The following is a 5,823-nucleotide window of genomic DNA, read 5'->3' on the forward strand; positions in this document are numbered from 1 at the left end:
ATTTTACATAATTTTTATGCAAAGTGCCTAAAACTTTTAATAACAGTGCTGTAGCTTTGCAGGTGCTGCGATTATCTTTTGAAACATCTTGGAGATCGAAGCCATTGTGTTCTTCTTGGATTGACGCAGGATCAGATCTCTGTGTGGGAGAACTGGCTGTTGTCAGACTCTTGTGCAAATAAAAATTTCACTGATTATTACAGCACGGCAAAATTAATATGAAATTAAATGAAAACTGATATTTCCTACTGACACTCTACAGCAAAGTTAGAACTTAAACTCCATTTTTTAGCTGGTGAAAATTCTAGTGTTGTAATAATTCTAATTTTGGCCACCGCTTATACTAAAATGCTAATTCATTATTATGGTGAACACGTGTAATTGTAAATATATTTAAATAAATGGCATGCAAGTTTCAGTAGAAATCACATAAATCACATAAAGTGTACTGTAATTTGTCAGAACTATTATAAAGTAACACACTTTTAACCATATTGCAGACAACAGAATTCATGAAATTGCACATCATTTAAGTCGTAAGTATGTGGGTTAGAACCACTGTAAAGTTCAGCTTAATAGAATAGCTATTCTTTCTACCACCATCTGAAGATAAGCCTTCTAAATATTTTGAATGTCTCATTCCACATGGTAAGGGAGTATGTTTAACAATATAATACAACTGTATGTCCCAGCATCTTCCTAACTGACTCTCTCCTGAGCGGGTGAATGTTGTCATCATCTTCTCTGTGTCCCAAACATTAACTTTTAATAGGCTTTCTCCATTTTTGGATTAGATAAACCAAGATCATGTTCCTGGACTGTTTTTTTGGGTAAAGGATTGAATGTTTTGCAGTTGAATTCAACATTTACTTCCCACTGGTACCCTCAGACTTAAGCAAAATATATCTGTGTGTGTAAATAAAAGATTCTGTGGCGAAAGAGTAGGGAACACTTATGGGTAATTTTTCTTGTTTCCCTTTTTATATATTCCAGGACAAAAACAATCCAAAAACAAAAACACACACACATCAAACATTTCTCTCTCATTAAAAGCCATTTTGTAAGCTCTACGCGCAGATTAATTTTGCATGAGTAAGTAATTTAACATTTCATCTGTGCTCAGGAATCAAAAACACCAAGTGTGGTACATCCTTACCAGTCACGTTTATGAAGATGTAATTATAACCATATCCCCATCATACTTTGTTTATTTCGCAACTGCTCTTCTTGAAAACACACAGCTGTAGTTGCCTGCATGGTTCATTTCTATTTTCTATTTTAAAGCCAACATCTTGTTGAGTGGGTCTGTTTTCATATCAATAGCTTTACCATTTTTACACAGATATAAATAAACTGCCTTTCCTGTAAAACCAAATGTGCTGCAAGTAACTTCCAGTCTACCACCTTCTGATACTTCTGCATTTTCACTGAAAATCTTAGCTTGATTAATCTTTTGACCTGTGATGGAAAGAAGTTAGAGACATTTTAATCCTGGTAAGTACAATATCACATTTACAAGTAGTTTATTCAGCGCATTACTGGAACATACCTTGACATTTAAGGAATAAATTCACGGAGATATCTGAAAATAATAATCAACATTTATTAAACAACACCACCAGCATTTGTGTTTATGTTTAATCTATTGATCATTAATGATAGATTTAGTCATTTTATTACTTACACGCAAGAAGAAACACACCAACCATGGCTGCTGAGCAAGATTTCATTGACGTTTCCAGCACTCCACAAGATAATTGAGTTTCTTGTAACTTGCGACCAATATGTTGTTACAGGGTCACTGCACTAGTTTGAACAGGCAGTGGCAGTATCTATAAAAGTCATGCAGTGAAGGCGTTCTAAAGGCGGAAACTGTTTCAAACTGTGCTGAAAGCTGTATTTTGCATTACATTAATCATGTATAAATATATTTGCACAATAACTATTCAGCCCTCACATTTGATTTTTCTGATAGATATTCATTATTCTTCAGATTTTATACCCCATTGTACTGAAAAAAAAATCTAACTACCTTTCTAAACTTTTTGTATTCTATCTATTTTCTTTTCATTTATTATACAATTATAAAAAAGACCTCTAACACTAGCTTGCTCTATTCTTTTCTATTCTATCTGTTTTCTTTTTATTTATTATATTATTTAAAAAGCCTCTTGCTACGTGTACGCGCGTTTTAAGCTAACTGAGACTGAGCTATAGCACTCTATATATCATTGCCTTTTTGTTGTTTTTGATTGCTTCCATTGTCCTCATTTGTAAGTCGCTTGGGATAAAAGACGCCGTCTGCTAAATGAGTAAATGTAAATGTAATGTAAATGTACTGCTATTTCTATAAATGTCGTATCAATTAATTCACACAGATAACTATTCACATCTTCATACGTTTTCTAATTTTTAGAAAGTGACTTTCTTTTCTTATACAGTAACAACAATAGTTGTGGGATCTGTAGATAAAGAGTTAGTGAAACGACTGCAAAGGAAATTAAACCAATGTATGTAGTTTGATTGTTACTATGAGCATTTTTAACATCCAACACACACACTCCAACCACATAAATTAATGAAGTCGAGCAGTAGTTCTCAAAGCAGCTTTCAAAACAATGTAGTTTTCCAGTAACATGCAAATACTGTTTCTTGTTTTTAATGTCACATTTGTATTGTGAATGCAACTTCACTGCTGGGTAGTGGTGGCTGACGGGGAAAATCTAGTCTATTTATTCTTTTCATACATGATGAAAATACTCTCTCTCTCTCTCTCTCTCTCTCTCTCTCTCTCTCTCTCTCTCTCTCTCTCTCTCTCTCTCTCTCTCTCTCTCTCTCTCTCTCTCTCTCTCTCCTCTCTCTCTCTCTCTCTCTCTCTCTCTCTCTCTCTCTCTCTCTCTCTCTCTCTCTCTCTCTCTCTGCTACCCATGAAAATGTGTTTTAATTCTAACTAACATGTTAATAGCGCCACTGAAAGGACAAAAGCAACAAATGCATTTTAGCAAAATAAAAATAAATAAATAAAACTGATTCAGTATGAGTACCTTCTGTATGTAATTTTGGGAATTCCTATTGAATTGGTTGTTGTATAAGATTTCAAATGTAAGATTTTTTTTATTTATTGTTTGTTTGATTGTTTGTTTGTACCAGTTGACTCTCGAGTTTAATATAAATGGTAACACTTCAGATTAGGGAACACATATTCCCTATATGTTACAATTACAATTAAAAATTTTTAAAACTTTAGTATAATTTAGTATTATATAAGTTATGATATGAAATAGAGTAAAATAAACTATAAAAAAAAATAAAAGTTCATGCATAATAAAGAATTAATATGTGCATTATATAAACAGCCAATATGCTAGTATGATGCGTGTTAATAAGCAATATTGAATAATGTTCTCTAATCTAAAGTGTTACAAATTTTCATTTAATACAGATTTACACAGTATTTGTCAGGGTTATGGACCTGTGTCTGTGTGTTTTTCCCCTCCATGTGCCTGCCCTGACCCAGTTTCCCGTGCGTTTGATTGTCCATTTGGTTTAGGTGTGTCTAGTTAAAGGGGTCATATGATGCCATTTCAATTTTTCCCATTCTTTTTGGAGTGTTACAAGCTCTTGGTGCATAAAGAAGATCTGTAAAGTTGCAAAGATTAAAGTCTTAAATCCAAAGAGATATTCTTTATCAAAGTTAAGACTCTGCCACACCTCCCTAAAATGGCTCATTCAAACATGTCTATGCCACTATGTGGAAATATTTGCGTAATGCCGCCCAATCGTGGGAGAGGGAGAGATTAGTATGGCACGGGGAAAGTGCCACACCAAAGGAGAGAGGGTTCTTGTTCCAGAGTTTAGCCCAGAGAGGGTTCCAGTCCCCGAGTTTAGCCCAGAGAAGGCTCCTGTTCCCACGTCCAGCCCTGAGAGGGCTCCTGGTCCCAAGTTAAGCCCGGAGGCTCACAAAATACCTGTCTACCCACCCGCTCCTTCCTCCTCCACCGCTGGAGCATCCCTTGTCTCCGCCTCCAGCCCCTAAGCCCGGACTCCACCTCGGCCCATGGACCCATCGGCTCCACCATGGCTCCTAGCTCCCTCCTCTGCGCCATGGCCCTGCAGTCCACTAACTCCACTGGGCTCCCTCATCCCTCCACCTTGGTCTGGCATCGACCATCCTGTGCCTCAGGACTCCACGTCTTCCCCGTCGCTCATCAGCTCTCTGTCTCCACCTCCGCCACCTGCTCCACTGCCGCCGGTCGGCCCCCTGGAGTCAGCAGCCATCCCTCCTCCATGACTCCTCCCTTCGTCGGCTCCACCGTGGGCCGCTTCTATGTTTGTGGCCTGGGTCCTGCCCGGCTCCTCCTGTTCCAGCTCCAAGTTCTTCCTGTTTCCTCCCTGGCTCCTCCCTCCGTCTGATCCACCCTGGCTCCTCCTGTTTCCTCCCTGGCTCCTCCTTCCTTCGTCACCTCTATGGACTCTGTCTGCTGGCCCCCTCCCGGGTGCCCATCCTCCTCCCGAGCCTCCTCGCAAGTTCCTGCCCGTACCCCCACTCTGATGTTCTATGGCTCGAGGATGCACCTTCCTGGAAGGGGGCGATATGTCAGGGTTATGGACCTGTGTCTGTGTGTTTTTCCCGTCCATGTGCCTGCCCTAACCCAGTTTCCTGTGTGTTTGATTGTCCATTTGGTTTAGGTGTGTCTATTTAATTAAGCTTGTTACCCCATGTACAGTATTTAAATCCTAGTCTGTGCAGTCTGTCTCTGTCGGGTCTACTATGTTGTGTTCGTGTGTCATTCCTTGTCCCTAGTTCCTGAGTTGGATTTACCCCTGTGTCTTGGCATCTAATAAAGACCATTTTTTGTATTCCATGGCTCCGTGTTCCTTCCGGCAGCGATCCTGACAGTATTTAGTGCAAGTGTTATTTGAGGTTGCCACCCAAATGTGGATGTTCATTTATAGTTTATATATATATATATATATATATATATATATATATATATATATATATATATATATATATATATATATATATATATATATGTATGTATATATACACTACCGGTCAAAAGTTTGGGATCAGTAAGACATGTAATGTTTTTTAAAAAAAAGTATTTTATGCTCATCAATGCTGCATTTATTTGATAAAAAAAACAGTAATCTTACAAAATGTTATTACAATATAAAATAATGGTTTCTATTTTAATATCCTTTAAAATAAAATGTATTTTTGTGATGCAAAGCTGAATTTCCATCAGCCATTACTCCAGTATGAAGTGTTACATGATCCTTAAGAAATCATTCTAATATGCAGATTTATTATTAGAATTATCAATCTTGGCAACAGTTGTGCTGCCAAATATTTTTTTGTAAACTGCAATACTTTTTTCAGGATTCTTTGATGAATAAAAAGTTAAAAAGAACAGCATTTATTCAAAATATAAATCTTTTCTAACAATACAGATCTTTGCTATCACTTCTTAACAATTTAACACATCCTTGCTGAATAAAAGTTTACATTTCTTTCAAAAAAATAAAGAATAAAAATTGACTGACTCCAAACTTTTGAACTGTAGTGTATAATTTTAGAAAAGGTTTCTATTTTAATTCATCAAAGAATCCTGAAAAAAAGTATCACAGGTTCCAAAAAATTATTAAGCAGCACAACAGTTTTCAGCACTGATAATAAATCAACATATTAGAATGATTTCTGAAGAATCATGTGACACTGAAGACTGGAGTAATGATGCTGAAAATTCAGCTTTATTATCACAGGAATAAATTAGATTTTAAAAAATGTAAAAATATTACATTTTTTCCTGTATTTTT

General features: G+C 36.6%; 1 long non-coding RNA gene across 1 annotated transcript; it reads right to left on the reverse strand.

Moving 5' to 3' along the window:
- Positions 1-1,314: 1,314 nt before the first annotated feature.
- On the reverse strand, positions 1,315-1,920 carry LOC122148662. The gene is made up of 3 exons (XR_006162538.1): positions 1,685-1,920; positions 1,550-1,582; positions 1,315-1,458 (listed from the first exon to the last, which is right to left on the reverse strand). It is a non-coding gene; the product is annotated as an uncharacterized LOC122148662 (long non-coding RNA).
- Positions 1,921-5,823: the final 3,903 nt, after the last annotated feature.

Source organism: Cyprinus carpio, chromosome A18 (genome assembly GCF_018340385.1).
Source record: "Cyprinus carpio isolate SPL01 chromosome A18, ASM1834038v1, whole genome shotgun sequence".
NCBI classification, from domain to species: Eukaryota; Metazoa; Chordata; class Actinopteri; order Cypriniformes; family Cyprinidae; genus Cyprinus; species Cyprinus carpio.